Source organism: Musca autumnalis, unplaced genomic scaffold (genome assembly GCF_047663935.1).
Source record: "Musca autumnalis isolate F117 unplaced genomic scaffold, ASM4766393v1 scaffold_1, whole genome shotgun sequence".
Classification (NCBI taxonomy): Eukaryota; Metazoa; Arthropoda; class Insecta; order Diptera; family Muscidae; genus Musca; species Musca autumnalis.
In genome coordinates, this window is record NW_027411644.1 from 330,816,763 (window position 1) to 330,836,764 (window position 20,002).

The 20,002-nt window shown below is 35.8% G+C and overlaps 1 long non-coding RNA gene across 1 annotated transcript; it reads right to left on the minus strand.

Moving 5' to 3' along the window:
* Positions 1-1,146: 1,146 nt before the first annotated feature.
* LOC141390193 (uncharacterized) lies at positions 1,147-18,956 on the minus strand. The gene is made up of 3 exons (XR_012409289.1): positions 18,703-18,956; positions 18,457-18,625; positions 1,147-1,695 (listed from the first exon to the last, which is right to left on the minus strand). It is a non-coding gene; the product is annotated as an uncharacterized lncRNA (long non-coding RNA).
* Positions 18,957-20,002: the final 1,046 nt, after the last annotated feature.

The following is a 20,002-nucleotide window of genomic DNA, read 5'->3' on the forward strand; positions in this document are numbered from 1 at the left end:
TTCTCAAAGAAGGTTAACCCTGCAAAAAGCTCTAATATAAACAGCATGTTATGCCGATATTAAGTGTCATATGTGTCTATAAAAAAAGTCTTGTGCCAGACGATGAAAAGTTTCATTGAACATTTTTGCCATTTTCTTTTAAAATGATATTTAATATTTATATTGTTCTACTACACAAAGAATAATTTCAGGTTACAGAACCTTGTGCACAGAGTTTCACACCCTTCACACCTCTTACCTATAAGCTCATTTTCATTTTAATGACATTTTCATAGTCTGGCATAACACAATAATTCCCCCAACAGCATAAAGAAAATTTTGACACAACATATTCAAACTAACGTCATCCACCGCAAAATCCAATAAATAAAATTAATTTACAAAAATCCACAAAAATTTATTTTAGAACAAAAACAAACAATTTAATATACAAAAACAAGCAAATTTATAAACAACAAGTAAAAAAGCGTTAAGTTCGGTCGGGCCGAACTTTTTATACCCTCCACCACAAATTTCAGCCATTTCGGTGGACTAATGTGGCCACAACCTTCAAAATACCGAAATTCGGAAGGTACCGTTCTATGGGGGCTATATGATGGCGTGGACCTATACCTACAAATTTCTGGGGGAAAGTTTTATACGCCTAAAGAAGACTAAATACCAAATTTCAGCCATATCGGTGTGATAATGAGGCTAAAACGTTCAAAATATCGAAAATCGGGAGATATTGTATTAAGGGGGCTATATCAACACGTGGACCTATATAAGCATTTTATGGTAGAAATGTTTCTTAGCCTCTGGAAACACAAAATACAAAGTTACAACCGATTCTTTGGTCAAATGGGTCTAATACATTCAAAATATATTAAAATGACGCGTACTTTATAAGGGGTCTTATGTGGGGACTATACCAAAACGTGGACCTATATAACCCAACTTTGGTAGGAATATTTTTCGGCCTCTGGAGACACAAATTACCAAATTACAACCAATTCGGTGGTAAAATGGGCCAAATATCTTAAAAATTCCTTAAAACGACGACGCGTCACGCGTCATTTTGTATGGGGGCTATACGAAAGCGTGGACCTACATAGCCCGCTTTCAATACCAAAAGTCCTACATAAATATAACATATTTTCCCAAAATTTCATCAACCTACGTCAATCCGTTCGGACGCTAGAGTGATTTCCACAGACGGACAGACGGACAGACAGACAGACGGACAGACGGACGGACATGGCTATATCGATGTAGAATTGCACGCTGATCAAGAATATATATACTTTGTGGGGTCTACAATGATTATTTCGAGTAGTTACAAACGTAGTGACAAACTTAATATACCCCCATCCTATGGTGGAGGGTATAAAAACAAACAAATAATAAACTGGCCCTCTTTTATAGTTTGCAATAAGTTCAGGCTTTTCGAATGGCCCTCCATGTGTCCGATGCAAACGGTACATTATCGATTTTCTTGGTATATTTAATACGACTGCAACGACTGCCGGAATGCTCTGCTTCGTGTTACAAAGATGAATCGCTATATCAAACTCCTGTGGAGTGTATGGTTTTTCTTTTTTTGACACATACCACACTGCATGTATCATCGGTACATGTTTTGGTGGAAGAGTTTTTTCTTCGCTACCACATAATTCATAAACTCTTCCATCTGAATGAACCGCATCAATTGATGTCCTTGGAAGAAAAATAAATAATATTTATTAATTTTAATTATTGAATAATTATCAATTATTATTAATTAATTTATTATTGATTTACTTCGTTGACATTCGAAACTGATAGTGTGTAAATGTCAATAGTGTGTAAAAGTTCATGTTGTAGAATATTAACTGCAGGATTCAATTTGCTTTTTTTTTTTGTTAAACGCGCCTCTCCTCTCAGTTTCGACACAATAGAAGTATAAGTTACAAATGCTTATTTTAGCCAATTTAAGTATTAATGAAGAATTCACTGAAGAGCAAAGGAAATTATTAATTATAAAATCATTAGAAGGCAGTTCAGCCTACAATGTAGATAGACATTTATTGCATGCAAATTATCCAAGAATTAATGTTGTACAAAGCTGGTGGCCAGCCCAATCGGTGGGCTTTCAACAAACTACAAGTGAAAAGTTAAGAAACATGTTCGCGCAAACTCCTTCAAAGCACAAAATTTGTTCTCTAAATGTTGATGCTTTGCGTGTTAAAATCGACGATATTAAAGTGATGCAATATTGTTTTATTAAATTATATTGCTCCTCTTACAACGATTTAATAACAATCATAATTTGGTTTTTATTTTAAAAGGAATATTTGCAAATTGGACCATATTCGTTGGCACATTTGAAGGCCGAAGAAGGTATATGCGCGAATACTGCACTAATATAGAGAAATTCCGCCGAAAATACGATTACAATGACTTTAAACGAAGTACATACGAAGTAGTTTACTACTTAACAATTGCAAATGTACTTCGTAGTATTCTTCAACAACAGCTGCGTGCTGAACATTTGGAACGCACAATAGAATTTATTGGAGCAATGTCCATTTTTTAAAACTAATTCGGTCCTCCGTTGTTTTATCTCGGGACGAAAAAAGAAACATTATATCAGAACTCAAGGCTCTTCTTCGAATATGAAATGAACCAACTTTTTATAAACACACTAAAATCGTGGGAAGCTTTTATGGATGCTCATGGTGATGTTTTATTCACGAAGCTGACCACACACCATAGTGTAGAAAATTTTTTTTTATCGTATAAGGAGAAGGGCAATAAAAGCACCAACTTTAAATACAATGCTTTGTTCAAAAGCTCGTTTTGATGCGGCGATAGAAGTTGCCGATACCAGTTTTTATGTGCAGTTGAAGCGGAAAGAACCTCCCTATTCCGGCGAGATAAGCCGCAGCCTAAGACCACAGTGCCATGTCCGCTCAACATTACTGTTACAATATAGAAATTCAAATTGAGACAATGCACTGACTGCATCATCAAATCTTGCAGAGAATTTTCACAGCTTCAAAATTTTCTTTTGTTCCATTTTGATATGACTTGCGGTTTCCAAGTTAAATCTTGAAGACTTAAGATAAAAACCTAAAAATTTGAACTGAACCTCTATATCTCAAAAATGGTAAAACCTACGAAAAGGTACGAGGTTAGTCTTGTAGAGAATTTTCACTGCTGCAACATATTCTTTACACTCATTTCGATACTACTTGCGGTTTCCAAACAAAATGGTGAAAACCTAAAAAACCGTACAATTGTGAATTTTGATCGCCCTCCCTCCGACGATTTTTTCTGTTTTTTTTTTTTCTTATCTATGAACATTGCTGTTTCAGAATCCGCGAAATCTTTCCATGTGTAAGCAGTTTTCATCAAATGTTAGTAAAGGCGCACTGAGCATGACATTGTTTTATAAGGAGGCGATACAGTCAGTTCATTGTCTCAATTTAAACTTATATTTCTCAAAAACGATAAAACCTACGAAAATATCATAAAGGTCAATCTTGTGAGGAATTTTCACAGCTACAAATGTGAACTTAAACCGCGATTTATGTTTCTTGATATTTCTCATCTATGTGCACTGTGTAAGCACCTTCCATTTAAATTTGGCTAAGGTACACCGTGTAGAGTGTTTTGTCGGGTTAACCCACTTCGAGAGGATTTATTTGAAGTTTGCGCTACGGAATTGACATTTGAAATCCAATCACACAGAGTTAATCCGGTTAATGCCCGTAATTTCAACGTCTGGGTAAACGGGTAGGTAGCTACCTATTAGTTATCTTTAGCCCTGTTCCTTTACGTTCAAGAATCTTCAAGTTTTACAACTTTTTACTCGAAAAGCGTTCCTTTACTTCAGACACAATACAATTCATATGGGAGCATTTTTCAACTTTTACTACTTTTGCCGGTTTTACCATTTTCAGAAGTAAAGGAACAGACCATTTACCTACGCGTTTGGTAATTTCTACATGCCATTTACCGAGGCGTGTAAATTTTGAAATCATGTGGTAATGTTGGTGATTTTCATTCATGATTTTGCAAAATCATTGCCACATAGAAGTGTTTTACAACTTTTAACACATTGGCAACGATTAACCAGGTAAAATCCTTGGTATAAGTAACACGGCCGTTTTTGACTCGGTAACGTTACCTATGCGTTGAAATTATAAAATGTTGTTTACACGGGAGATATCTGTGAACTCATAGATAACTGCGTGTTGAAATTACGGGCATAAGTGTAACCTGGGTATAATAGTACGTTTATATATAACCGGATTTAACAACCCCATTGGGTTTCAAACGTCATTTCCTTTGCTTATATTTCAAATAAATCCTCATAAAGTTGGTTAACCCTGCAAAAAGTTATAATATTAACAGGCTATAAAACACACACCGTGGTGCAATGGTATGCACACCCGCCTTGCACACATAAGGTCTAAGTATTTCAGCCAAGTAAAACTTCTCAACCGCAGTTTGTCTTCGGACGGCTCACAGCACAGACATAAATTTCAATAGAAATCACGCCTACGGGCTTAAAAAATTGACAAAATGGCGGTGTTAAGTTTTCGCTTGGCATCCCACGTGCTTTAATTATCAAGGATTCATTCCTAAATATACGATTTCTTCGCAGAAGAAGACTTCGTAGTTCCCAAGTGCTATAAAGCCGACGTTTTAAATTAAATTAAAAGTTTTTCTTAATTTACTAAACGCAGTAACCGCGAAACTTCTGAAATATCGTTTTTTGGAAAATAAATGTAGACTAAGTCTACGTAATTGGTGGTGGCTCTAAACTTCTATCAACACCAAAGGAAGTGGGCCAAGGAGAAGTTCTCTTAACTTAACTGAGGAAAAAAAAAAAAAAAAAAAAAAAAACTTCTCAACAAAAGTGGTGTATAAAGGGGATAACACAGTCAGCTCTTATGCTAAGTTTACATTTACGAAATCCACTCGATTTCATCTGTTAATTCCATAGCTCAAACGTCAAATGAAATCTCATCTGAAATCCATTGGATTTCATTTGACGTTTAACCTATGGATTTGACAGATGAAATAGAGTGGATTTCGTAAATGTAAACCTGACCCTGCCTCATAGACCGGAGCTGACCATATCAAGAACAAAATTTTGGGGGTATGCTCAATTTCTCGTGCTTTCGGTAGAGGTGCGATTACAAATGGAGATTTTGCATATGTGCGCGAATACTGCACTAATATAGAGAAATTCCGCCGAAAATACGATTACAATGACTTTAAACGAAGTACATACGAAGAAGTTTACTACTTAACAATTGCAAATGTAGTATTCTTCAACAACAGCCGCGTGCTGAACATTTGGAACGCACAATACAATTTATTGGAGCAATGTCCATTTTTTAAAACTAATTCGGTCCTCCGTTGTTTTATCTCTGGACGAAAAAAGAAGCATTATATCAGAACTCAAGGCTCTTCTTCGAAATCTGGAATATGAAATGAACCAACTTTTTATAAACACACTAAAATCGTGGGAAGCTTTTATGGATGCTCATGGTGATGTTTTATTCACGAAGCTGACCACACACCATAGTGTAGAACAATTTTTTTTATCGTATAAGGAGAAGGGCAATAAAAACACCAACTTTAAATACAATGCTTTGGGCAAAAGCTCGATTTGATGCGGCGATAGAAGTTACCGATACCAGTTTTTATGTGCAGTTGAAGCGGAAAGAACCTCCCTATTCCGGCGAGCTAAGCCGCAGCCTAAAACCACAGTGCCATGTCCGCTCAACATTACTGTTACAATATAGAAATTCAAATTGGGACAATGCACTGACTGCATCATCAAATCTTGCAGAGAATTTTCACAGCTTCAACATTTTCTTTTGTTCCATTTTGATATGACTTGCGGTTTCCAAGTTAAATCTTGAAGACTTAAGATAAAAACCTAAAAATTTGAACTGAACCTCTATATCTCAAAAATGGTAAAACCTACGAAAAGGTACGAGGTTAGTCTTGTAGAGAATTTTCACTGCTGCAACATATTCTTTACACTCATTTCGATACTACTTGCGGTTTCCAAACAAAATGGTGAAAACCTAAAAAACCGTACAATTGTGAATTTTGATCGCCCTCCCTCCGACGATTTTTTCTGTATTTTTTTTCTTATCTATGAACATTGCTGTTTCAGAATCCGCGAAATCTTCCCATGTGTAAGCAGTTTTCATCAAATGTTAGTAAAGGCGCACTGAGCATGACATTGTTTTATAAGGAGGCGATACAGTCAGTTCATTGTCTCAATTTAAACTTATATTTCTCAAAAACGATAAAACCTACGAAAATATCATAAAGGTCAATCTTGTGAGGAATTTTCACAGCTACAAATGTGAACTTAAACCGCGATTTATGTTTCTTGATATTTCTCATCTATGTGCACTGTGTAAGCACCTTCCATTTAAATTTGGCTAAGGTACACCGTGTAGAGTGTTTTGTCGGGTTAACCCACTTCGAGAGGATTTATTTGAAGTTTGCGCTACGGAATTGACATTTGAAATCCAATCACACAGAGTTAATCCGGTTAATGCCCGTAATTTCAACGTCTGGGTAAACGGGTAGGTAGCTACCTATTAGTTATCTTTACCTACGCGTTTGGTAATTTCTACATGCCATTTACCGAGGCGTGTAAATTTTGAAATCATGTGGTAATGTTTGTGATTTTCATTCATGATTTTGCAAAATCATTGCCACATAGAAGTGTTTTACAACTTTTAACACATTGGCAACGATTAACCAGGTAAAATCCTTGGTGTAAGTAACACGGCCGTTTTTGACTCGGTAACGTTACCTATGCGTTGAAATTATAAAATGTTGTTTACACGGGAGATATCTGTGAACTCATAGATAACTGCGTGTTGAAATTACGGGCATAAGTGTAACCTGGGTATAATAGTACGTTTATATATAACCGGATTTAACAACCCCATTGGGTTTCAAACGTCATTTCCTTTGCTTATATTTCAAATAAATCCTCATAAAGTTGGTTAACCCTGCAAAAAGTTATAATATTAACAGGCTATAAAACACACACCGTGGTGCAATGGTATGCACACCCGCCTTGCACACATAAGGTCTAAGTATTTCAGCCAAGTAAAACTTCTCAACCGCAGTTTGTCTTCGGACGGCTCACAGCACAGACATAAATTTCAATAGAATTCACGCCTACGGGCTTAAAAACTTGACAAAATGGCGGTGTTAAGTTTTCGCTTGGCATCCCACGTGCTTTAATTATCAAGGATTCATTCCTAAATATACGATTTCTTCGCAGAAGAAGACTTCGTAGTTCCCAAGTGCTATAAAGCCGACGTTTTAAATTAAATTAAAAGTTTTTCTTAATTTACTAAACGCAGTAACAGCGAAACTTCTGAAATATCGTTTTTTGGAAAATAAATGTAGACTAAGTCTACGTAATTGGTGGTGGCTCTAAACTTCTATCAACACCAAAGGAAGTGGGCCAAGGAGAAGTTCTCTTAACTTAACTGAGGAAAAAAAAAAACTTCTCAACAAAAGTGGTGTATAAAGGGGATAACACAGTCAGCTCTTATGCTAAGTTTACATTTACGAAATCCACTTGATTTCATCTGTTAATTCCATAGCACAAACGTCAAATGAAATCTCATCTGAAATCCATTGGATTTCATTTGACGTTTAACCTATGGATTTGACAGATGAAATAGAGTGGATTTCGTAAATGTAAACCTGACCCTGCCTCATAGACCGGAGCTGACCATATCAAGAACAAAATTTTGGGGGTATGCTCAATTTCTTGTGCTTTCGGTAGAGGTGCGATTACAAATGGAGATTTTGCATATGTGCGCGAATACTGCACTAATATAGAGAAATTCCGCCGAAAATACGATTACAATGACTTTAAACGAAGTACATACGAAGAAGTTTACTACTTAACAATTGCAAATGTACTTCGTAGTATTCTTCAACAACAGCCGCGTGCTGAACATTTGGAACGCACAATACAATTTATTGGAGCAATGTCCATTTTTTAAAACTAATTCGGTCCTCCGTTGTTTTATCTCTGGACGAAAAAAGAAGCATTATATCAGAACTCAAGGCTCTTCTTCGAAATCTGGAATATGAAATGAACCAACTTTTTATAAACACACTAAAATCGTGGGAAGCTTTTATGGATGCTCATGGTGATGTTTTATTCACGAAGCTGACCACACACCATAGTGTAGAACAATTTTTTTTATCGTATAAGGAGAAGGGCTATAAAAACACCAACTTTAAATACAATGCTTTGGGCAAAAGCTCGTTTTGATGCGGCGATAGAAGTTACCGATACCAGTTTTTATGTGCAGTTGAAGCGGAAAGAACCTCCCTATTCCGGCGAGCTAAGCCGCAGCCTAAAACCACAGTGCCATGTCCGCTCAACATTACTGTTACAATATAGAAATTCAAATTGGGACAATGCACTGACTGCATCATCAAATCTTGCAGAGAATTTTCACAGCTTCAACATTTTCTTTTGTTCCATTTTGATATGACTTGCGGTTTCCAAGTTAAATCTTGAAGACTTAAGATAAAAACCTAAAAATTTGAACTGAACCTCTATATCTCAAAAATGGTAAAACCTACGAAAAGGTACGAGGTTAGTCTTGTAGAGAATTTTCACTGCTGCAACATATTCTTTACACTCATTTCGATACTACTTGCGGTTTCCAAACAAAATGGTGAAAACCTAAAAAACCGTACAATTGTGAATTTTGATCGCCCTCCCTCCGACGATTTTTTCTGTTTTTTTTTCTTATCTATGAACATTGCTGTTTCAGAATCCGCGAAATCTTCCCATGTGTAAGCAGTTTTCATCAAATGTTAGTAAAGGCGCACTGAGCATGACATTGTTTTATAAGGAGGCGATACAGTCAGTTCATTGTCTCAATTTAAACTTATATTTCTCAAAAACGATAAAACCTACGAAAATATCATAAAGGTCAATCTTGTGAGGAATTTTCACAGCTACAAATGTGAACTTAAACCGCGATTTATGTTTCTTGATATTTCTCATCTATGTGCACTGTGTAAGCACCTTCCATTTAAATTTGGCTAAGGTACACCGTGTAGAGTGTTTTGTCGGGTTAACCCACTTCGAGAGGATTTATTTGAAGTTTGCGCTACGGAATTGACATTTGAAATCCAATCACACAGAGTTAATCCGGTTAATGCCCGTAATTTCAACGTCTGGGTAAACGGGTAGGTAGCTACCTATTAGTTATCTTTACCTACGCGTTTGGTAATTTCTACATGCCATTTACCGAGGCGTGTAAATTTTGAAATCATGTGGTAATGTTTGTGATTTTCATTCATGATTTTGCAAAATCATTGCCACATAGAAGTGTTTTACAACTTTTAACACATTGGCAACGATTAACCAGGTAAAATCCTTGGTGTAAGTAACACGGCCGTTTTTGACTCGGTAACGTTACCTATGCGTTGAAATTATAAAATGTTGTTTACACGGGAGATATCTGTGAACTCATAGATAACTGCGTGTTGAAATTACGGGCATAAGTGTAACCTGGGTATAATAGTACGTTTATATATAACCGGATTTAACAACCCCATTGGGTTTCAAACGTCATTTCCTTTGCTTATATTTCAAATAAATCCTCATAAAGTTGGTTAACCCTGCAAAAAGTTATAATATTAACAGGCTATAAAACACACACCGTGGTGCAATGGTATGCACACCCGCCTTGCACACATAAGGTCTAAGTATTTCAGCCAAGTAAAACTTCTCAACCGCAGTTTGTCTTCGGACGGCTCAAAGCACAGACATAAATTTCAATAGAATTCACGCCTACGGGCTTAAAAACTTGACAAAATGGCGGTGTTAAGTTTTCGCTTGGCATCCCACGTGCTTTAATTATCAAGGATTCATTCCTAAATATACGATTTCTTCGCAGAAGAAGACTTCGTAGTTCCAAAGTGCTATAAAGCCGACGTTTTAAATTAAATTAAAAGTTTTTCTTAATTTACTAAACGCAGTAACCGCGAAACTTCTGAAATATCGTTTTTTGGAAAATAAATGTAGACTAAGTCTACGTAATTGGTGGTGGCTCTAAACTTCTATCAACACCAAAGGAAGTGGGCCAAGGAGAAGTTCTCTTAACTTAACTGAGGAAAAAAAAAAAAAAAAAAAAAAAAACTTCTCAACAAAAGTGGTGTATAAAGGGGATAACACAGTCAGCTCTTATGCTAAGTTTACATTTACGAAATCCACTCGATTTCATCTGTTAATTCCATAGCTCAAACGTCAAATGAAATCTCATCTGAAATCCATTGGATTTCATTTGACGTTTAACCTATGGATTTGACAGATGAAATAGAGTGGATTTCGTAAATGTAAACCTGACCCTGCCTCATAGACCGGAGCTGACCGTATCAAGAACAAAATTTTGGGGGTATGCTCAATTTCTCGTGCTTTCGGTAGAGGTGCGATTACAAATGGATATTTTTGCATATGCATATTTTTGCACATTTGGAACGCACAATAGAATTTATTGGAGCAATGTCCATTTTTTAAAACTAATTCGGTCCTCCGTTGTTTTATCTCTGGACGAAAAAAGAAGCATTATATCAGAACTCAAGGCTCTTCTTCGAAATCTGGAATATGAAATGAACCAACTTTTTATAAACACACTAAAATCGTGGGAAGCTTTTATGGATGCTCATGGTGATGTTTTATTCACGAAGCTGACCACACACCATAGTGTAGAACAATTTTTTTTTATCGTATAAGGAGAAGGGCAATAAAAACACCAACTTTAAATACAATGCTTTGGGCAAAAGCTCGTTTTGATGCGGCGATAGAAGTTACCGATACCAGTTTTTATGTGCAGTTGAAGCGGAAAGAACCTCCCTATTCCGGCGAGCTAAGCCGCAGCCTAAGACCACAGTGCCATGTCCGCTCAACATTACTGTTACAATATAGAAATTCAAATTGGGACAATGCACTGACTGCATCATCAAATCTTGCAGAGAATTTTCACAGCTTCAACATTTTCTTTAGTTCCATTTTGATATGACTTGCGGTTTCCAAGCAAAATCTTGAAGACTTAAGATAAAAACCTAAAAATTTGAACTGAACCTCTATATCTCAAAAATGGTAAAACCTACGAAAAGGTACGAGGTCAGTCTTGTAGAGAATTTTCACTGCTGCAACATATTCTTTACACTCATTTCGATACTACTTGCGGTTTCCAAACAAAATGGTGAAAACCTAAAAAACCGTACAATTGTGAATTTTGATCGCCCTCCCTCCGACGATTTTTTCTGTTTTTTTTTTCTTATCTATGAACATTGCTGTTTCAGAATCCGCGAAATCTTCCCATGTGTAAGCAGTTTTCATCAAATGTTAGTAAAGGCGCACTGAGCATGACATTGTTTTATAAGGAGGCGATACAGTCCGTGCATTGTCTCAATTTAAACTTATATTTCTCAAAAACGGTAAAACCTACGAAAATATCATAAAGGTCAATCTTGTGAGAATTTTCACAGCTACAACATTGTCTTTAGGCAGTTTCCAAGCAAAATCGTGAAAACCTAAAGAACAACTAAAAAATGTGAACTTAAACCGCGATTTATGTTTCTTGATATTTCTCATCTATGTGCACTGTGTAAGCACCTTCCATTTAAATTTGGCTAAGGTACACCGTGTAGAGTGTTTTGCCGGGTTAACCCACTTCGAGAGGATTTATTTGATATTTGCGCTACGGAATTGACATTTGAAATCCAATCACACTGAGTTAATCCGGTTAATGCCCGTAATTTCAACGTCTGGGTAAACGGGTAGTTAGCTACCTATTAGTTATCTTTACCTACGCGTTTGGTAATTTCTACATGCCATTTACCGAGGCGTGTAAATTTTGAAATCATGTGGTAATGTTGGTGATTTTCATTCACGATTTTGCAAAATCATTGCCACATAGAAGTGTTTTACAACTTTTAACACATTGGCAACGATTAAACAGGTAAAATCCTTGGTGAAGGTAACACGGCCGTTTTTGACTCGGTAACGTTACCTATGCGTTGAAATTATAAAATGTTGTTTACACGGGAGATATCTGTGAACTCATAGATAACTGCGTGTTGAAATTACGGGCATAAGTGTAACCGGGGTATAATAGTACGTTTATATATAACCGGATTTAACAACCCCATTGGGTTTCAAACGTCATTTCCTTTGCTTATATTTCAAATAAATCCTCATAAAGTTGGTTAACCCTGCAAAAAGTTATAATATTAACAGGCTATAAAACACACACCGTGGTGCAATGGTATGCACACCTTGCACACATAAGGTCTAAGTATTTCAGCCATGTAAAACTTCTCAACAAAAGTGGTGTATAAAGGGGATAACACAGTCAGCTCTTATGCTAAGTTTACATTTACGAAATCCACTCGATTTCATCTGTTAATTCCATAGCTCAAACGTCAAATGAAATCTCATCTGAAATCCATTGGATTTCATTTGACGTTTAACCTATGGATTTGACAGATGAAATCGAGTGGATTTCGTAAATGTAAACCAAGCATTAGCAAGCTTATTTCTTCACTAGGTCGCTTATTTCATGGTATCACACATCGAAGCGTAAAATTCATGGGCGCTATAAACATAATTATTTCAATATATCAAATAAAATTAAATTTTTTAATATAAATTGTTCGTAAATAATTAGTACTGAACATAAAAACTACCAAATTCTATTTTTCAGATTGAACACGTGTTTATATCAAATTGAATATCGAAACGAAATGTCAAAAATGAAGACAGGCGAAGAATTCAAAAGTTCAACAATTTTCAACTTTGTGGCCTGAAGCCTCGCTTCGTTGTGGTCTATCCTATTGAAAACAGTACAATTTCACTTTCGCGCTTTGATGCGAGGCGGAAAAAATAATGTTCTCACCTTTAGACACGCCGTTCAGACTTGGCAATAAACTGTAGTTCCCATATCATTCAGCTAAAATGAATCGGGGTGCACTCATTGATATCAGAGAAGTCTCCCTTGTCCCTTATGGGATGTTTGTGGAACAATTATTATAAAACAATGTGGTGCATCAAATGTCTGTGTACTTGGGGTACAATACCCATATTATCACTTCAATCTTCACCTATGGGTGGCATACACACCGGCCAAATATAAGTATTAAATATCGTGGGTCTATCGATACGCAACAAATGCCCGTAATTTCTAGCCCTAGGTAACCGGGTAGGTAGCTACCTATTAGTTATCTTTACCTACCCGTTTGTAATTTCTACGTGTCATTTACCGAGGCGTGTAAATTTTGAAAGTATGTGGTAACATTGGTGATTTTCATTCATGATTTCGTAAAAACATTGCCACATATAAGTGTTTTACAATTTTTAACACATTGGCAACGATCAACCAGGCAAAATCCTTGGTGTAAGTAACACGGCCGTTTTCGACCCGGTTACGTTACCTATGGATTGAAATTATTAAATTTTGCTTACACGGGGGATATCTATGAACTCATAGATAACTACGCGTAGAAATTACGGGCATGAGCGATATAATTTTCATAACTAAACGGAGCATAATCAATGTGGATGACAATGTTGGCAATACGGAAATCTCTTGACCTTGTTTCATTCAGCAGCAGGGTATTATATCCACCAATGCCCGTAATTTCTAGCCCTAGGTAACCGGGTAGGTAGCTACCTATTACTTATCTTTACCTACGCGTTTGGTAATTTCTACGTGCCATTTACCGAGGAGTGTAAATTTTGAAAACATGTGGTAACATTGGTGATTTTCATTCATAATTTCGTAAAAACATTGCCACATATAAGTGTTTTATAATTTTTAACACATTGGCAACGACCAACCAGGCAAAATCCTTGGTGTAAGTAACACGGCCGTTTTCGACCCGGTAACGTTACCTATGGATTGAAATTATGAAATTTTGCATACACGGGGGATATCTATGAACTCATAGATAACTACGCGTAGAAATTACGGGCACAAGTCTGACAAATATTTCTTCCCTTTTAATTTTATGCACACAATGAGCCGCCGTTAGGACATGATCTGTCACCAATATTCCTCCACACCATGGAACCCTAAAAAGTTTACTTAGTGTGTACCATGGTGGAATAATGCCCGTAATTTCTAGCCCTAGGTAACAGTGTAGGTAGCTACCTATTAGTTATCTTTACCTACGCGTTTGGTAATTTCTACGTGCCATTTACCGAGGAGTGTAAATTTTGAAAACATGTGGTAACATTGGTGATTTTCATTCATAATTTCGTAAAAACATTGCCACATATAAGTGTTTTATAATTTTTAACACATTGACAACGACCAACCAGGCAAAATCCTTGGTGTAAGTAACACGGCCGTTTTCGACCCGGTAACGTTACCTATGGATTGAAATTATGAAATTTTGCATACACGGGGGATATCTATGAACTCATAGATAACTACGCGTAGAAATTACGGGCACAAGTCTGACAAATATTTCATCCCTTTTAATTTTATGCACACAATGAGCCGCCGTTAGGACATGACGATCTGTCACCAATATTCCTCCACACCATGGAACCCTAAAAAGTTTACTTAGTGGAATAATGCCCGTAATTTCTAGCCCTAGGTAACAGTGTAGGTAGCTACCTATTAGTTATCTTTACCTACGCGTTTGGTAATTTCTACGTGCCATTTACCGAGGCGTGTAAATTTTGAAAACATGTGGTAACATTGGGGATTTTCATTCATAATTTCGTAAAAACATTGCCACATATAAGTGTTTTATAATTTTTAACACATTGGCAACGATCAACCAGGCAAAATCCTTGGTGTAAGTAACACGGCGGTTTTCGACCCGGTAACGTTAACTATGGTTTGAAATTATGAAATTTTGCTTACGCGTAGGATATCTATGAATTCATAGATAACTACGCATAGGAATTACGGGCATAAGAAGGTGTTACATCAAATCATGTCAAACATCAAATTTGCTCACAATAATGCACTACTGTGAATTGCTTGTTTGTATTTTGTATCTGATTTTATTCACAATAACGCATTTTGACAACTGGTATGAATATTAGCTGTTTTGGCGCTACACATTATTCCACAATGTCACAATAAGCTTTGTTCCTTTACTTTTTTAATGGTAAGAGTGGTAAAAGAGAAAAGTGTCAATATTGCTCAAAATTGCTCTCTCATGAACATTTTTACCAGAAAAGTAAAGGAACGGAAAAATTGTAGATCTGGCAGCAATGTCAAAAAGAAACATAAAAATATCAATTTTCGTCCTTTATTTCACAGTTTTTAATTTAGTTTTGTCAGCGATCGACTTTTTCTTCTGTTTTTCGTCCATTTTCTTCTTCATTGTGAAATAATCGTCAAACAAAAGTCGAAAAATCAGTTCTGCCATTTTTTACCTGCAGAAATTTTGCTGGTAGCCTGTGGTAGAAGAGAAAGCCATTCTCGCTCTCTCTCCTCTCTCACTCTCTTAAAAATTGCTTCCAGTTTTGCCACTTTTCGCGGTTAAGGAACGCCTTGCAGGTTAAAAATGGTAACAAATGGTAAAAATGGTAAAGTAATGGAACACAGCTATAATAAGGTACAGCGCCAAAAACAGCTGATTGTCAGACTAATTGTCAACATCCATTATTGTGAATAAAATCTCATACAAATGTGTTACATCAAATATTACCAAACGTCAAAATTGTTCACAATAACGCATTGCTGTGGATTGCTTGTTTACCTTTTGTATGCGATTTTATTCACAATAGTGCATTTTGACAACTAGTGTGATAATCAGCTGTTTTTCCCGTTGTACCTGTATTATTGTGCCATGGATGTTACCATGGTGGAATAAGAAGGTGTTACATCAAATCATACCCAACGTCAAAATTGTTCAAAATAACGCATTGCTGTGAATTTCTTGTTTACCTTTTGTATGTGATTTTATTCACAATAATGTATTTTGACGACTAGTGTGATAATCAGCTGTTTTCCCCGTTGTACCTGTATTATTGTGCCATGGGTGTTACCATGGTACAATATGTGTGTTCGTTTACTCAAAATTTGAACAAATTGTTACTGGATGTTGTTCGTTTACTCTACAGTACAATGCAAAAGACCTTAGCCGATTGCATGAAGTTACTGAACTTGTACAAATTTGTACAAATTGTTGAGTAAACGAACACACCTAATAAAGTAAAGGTAGACCACAGCTAACAGCTGATTATAATTTTTTTTCTTTTTATGGCCTATTCTGTCAAAAGCTGGGTTGACATTTTTTACTGTTGTTGATATTATTCAATTATAAAGGTATATGCTTTGGTGAATTGTTATAACAAAAACTGCTTTAACACTATATCTTATCTTATATCTTAAAATTGAATGCAAGGACAACAAATTTTATTCGCGTGGCTAAATTAAATTGTGAATTTATTAATACGTAGTTATACTTGCGCAAGAACGATTTGTCAAATATTGATATTTATTGAAATTTGTTCTAAAAGTACGAGAACGGTAAAATTACAAAAATTGAAAAATTCTAGATAAAATGGCGCCGTATCTGCAAATCACTATGTTAGATCAGCTAAACTTTTCAATTAGAAAATGAGAGAATTACATTTTTGTTTTCAATGTCTTAAGTTTTGGGTACAACTTTTGCTATTTTTGGAACAGTTTTCTAGCAATAATGTTCTGGAGCATTACTGAAGTGAATTTTATTTTTTACTCTAATTGGTACTTTTAACATAAACAGTTTTCATGTTTTTGTACAACCGACTAACTATGTATATACATACATCTACCATTATTATTGTTTCATGTCATTTGTTACATTCTGGCCTATGCGGCATCATGGTGGGGTTCCGTCTAGCTCAGGAAGGAGCGCAATTCAGGGGGGATTTTTAACCCTGCCACCATCAAACCTAGGGAATGTTTCAATAGTGAAAAATGGATCTTTAAACAAACACACAAACAAAACAAACACTACACAACATACACCTATGACAAAGGAGCTTGGTTTTGGTATGCTCCCCCACTATGCCCGCCCATCCTTGACCCTTTAGTCCATTTCAATTTACGAGAATTTTAAAAGGGCCCCGATTTCCACACACACTTACCTCAACCTAACGTACGCCTGATTTCCTCTCTTACAAACAGACTTAACACAACATATTCACCTTAACATTCATACAGAATAACAATTTATTGATAATATCATTTTTCTTAACACTAACAAATTAGGAGATATTTCTGGGACTATTAATACCCGATAATTAAATTTATTTACGTGAGTCACAAAAAAAAGATTTCCTTCCTTTACTACTAGATTTGATGCCAATTGTGACGCATCCTTTTTCTACTCAAAACACTTCTTCCTAAATGAGCTCGCTTAGATAGAATTTGGACATTTCAATTTCATGTCCCTAATATGTACCAAAACAACAATCTAGATTTATGCGAAGGTAACCCTATCTCACACTTGTTCAAACATTCAAACTGGGCATTATTAATCCTCACAAATGAAACTTAAACACTAGTCATACTAACTACGGACAACACGATTTTTCTTATAATCTAAACATACGTTAAATCAATTATTATAAAATCTGGTGGTTACGGCAAATCAAATAAATGGTTTTTATCTTTGCAGATTTTATTTCTGGTCAATATTTAGTGATTTTTAATTCTGTTAATTATAGCTGTGTCTGGTTACCCTAAAATTTGCAACAATTTGTACCAATTGTTGCTGGAAGTCGTCTGTTAACACAAAAAACCAGCAAAAGAGAGCGATTCGAGAGAGACATTTTGACAGTTCTTTCACTGAGAGCTTGCAAATTCTTGCTGGACAAATTTCTTCTAGCAAGCACTTGCAAGCTCTTCTTCTTCCTGAAAACAATCAATCAGCCGTTTTTAGTTTTTTGTTGATTTATGTTTGTGAACATCAAAAACAATTTTATTGTGGAAATAACATAGTCTAATTGTATTGTTTTATGGAGAACAAATTTGTAAAGTGGAAAAATACTTTTTTGTTTCATTTTCTTTTTTATTTTTAATAAAATACAACGTGTTTGCTTCCTTTGTTGGCGGACAAATTGTTCTGTTTTGGCAAGTCAGCTGATTGCTTGCTGGTTTTTGCTGGGAAGGTGTCTGTTTACTTTTTACAATTTTCTAGCAAAAGAGAATAAAAACCCCTTACTCTCTGAGAAAGTTCTTGCTGGACAATCCTTGCTGGGAAAGTAACCAGACAGACTTTATATTTTTCTAATCATTAATTTTTATCTTTTTATATTCTTTTCAGGGTGGCTTCAAAAAACTCGATGGACATTCCAGTCCATACATATAATGGAAACAGCAGACAATTTGCTCGGATTGTGGGGGATATTTAATTCTTGGTACGTATTGATAATTTTTGACTTGTTACCTTGTTTCCTGGAAACTTTTTTTTATTCAATTTTGTGGCGGTTCTCGGGGCTACGGCCTCCGGCTGATATGTAACCTGGAAGACCTCACAACCCTCGTTATAGAATTCCCTCCTTGGCACCAGCCCTCTTAGTATTTCGTATTCCGATTTTTAGCTGATTTGGTGAAATCTTTAAAAAAAAAACACGAAACACAAGACACTCTGTAAATTAATTAAACTATTACCCGACTTCTAAAACCAACTCACATCTTGTTTTGTACACTCTAAACATATGTAAAAATCACAATAAAATTACTTCGGCACCAATAAAAAAAACACTTTGAAATTTATTTGTCTTTTTATTTCGAAAGGTTACTAGGACGAAAGTTAACCGCCCCTTGAAGCACACCACTTATTAATAATGGCGTTTTTCTTGCATTCCGTCGCTTAAATACCCCCGCGAAAGACGCTATCCCACCATTTTCCTTATATTCTATAATTTTCCCACAATTTTCCGACATTTATTTATTTGGTTTTCACCAGCTGTCCTCTAAACCCTATGGTAATATCAGGGTTGTATTTGCCATACGTCTTGGCTCAAGCATTGCCCTGTTGGAAAACAACCCTGACGGTGGCAGCACTTTCTATACATTCTAGACGGCCGCACTGTGTATCCGGTTTTCTCTCGATTCGGCTTCGCGCAAAAACCCCGACAATTTCCTTTGCCAGGAAAATTACTTCGGCATCAGAAACACATGCAACACATTTGACGTTTTAAGCCATGGCTACAGGGTTGTATTTTTCAGCGATTTTCATAACTGGCCTACCTCTACTTTATTGTACCATGGGTTTTACATCAAATCATACCAAACGTAAAATTTGGTCACAATAATGTATTATTGTGAATTGCTTGTTACATTTTGTATGTGTTTTTATTCACAATAATGAATTTTGACTACTAGTTTTGCCGCTGTACCTGTATTATTGTGACATGCAAGCAATCCACACCAATGCATTATTGTGATCAAAATTGACGTTCCCGTACATTTTCAAAAAACTTGTGCGTTGAACTTATTTTTGACGGTTCTCTCTTTTGCACATTTTACCATTAAAAGTACTGGAACGGAGCAATAAAATACAATATTGCAAAAGAAAATTGTTTGTTTTACGAATGAAAACATTTAAAAAAGTTCCTGTCGCGGTTTTTATGTTTTAAATTCAACGTTTTTGGGTAATACTATTATGGGGTCGATTATGGATAGCAACTCAACTGTAGTTGCGTCGCCAGAAGAGAAAATCATGTAATTAAAATGACCAAAAATACGAACAATTTTGTCAAATTCAATCAATATCAGTTTTTTGAACCTTCAGCTATTAATTTACTTGTAAAAAAGTATAAATTTTAATGCGGAAATAGAAAATTCTATTAATAAATTTGCTGTGGGCAACGCAACTGGAGTTGGGTTGCTATCCATAATCGACCCCTATGTTTACATTTAAGAAATCCACTCGATTTCAACTGTCAATTCCATTGCTCAAACGCCAAATGAAATCCAATCGATTTCAG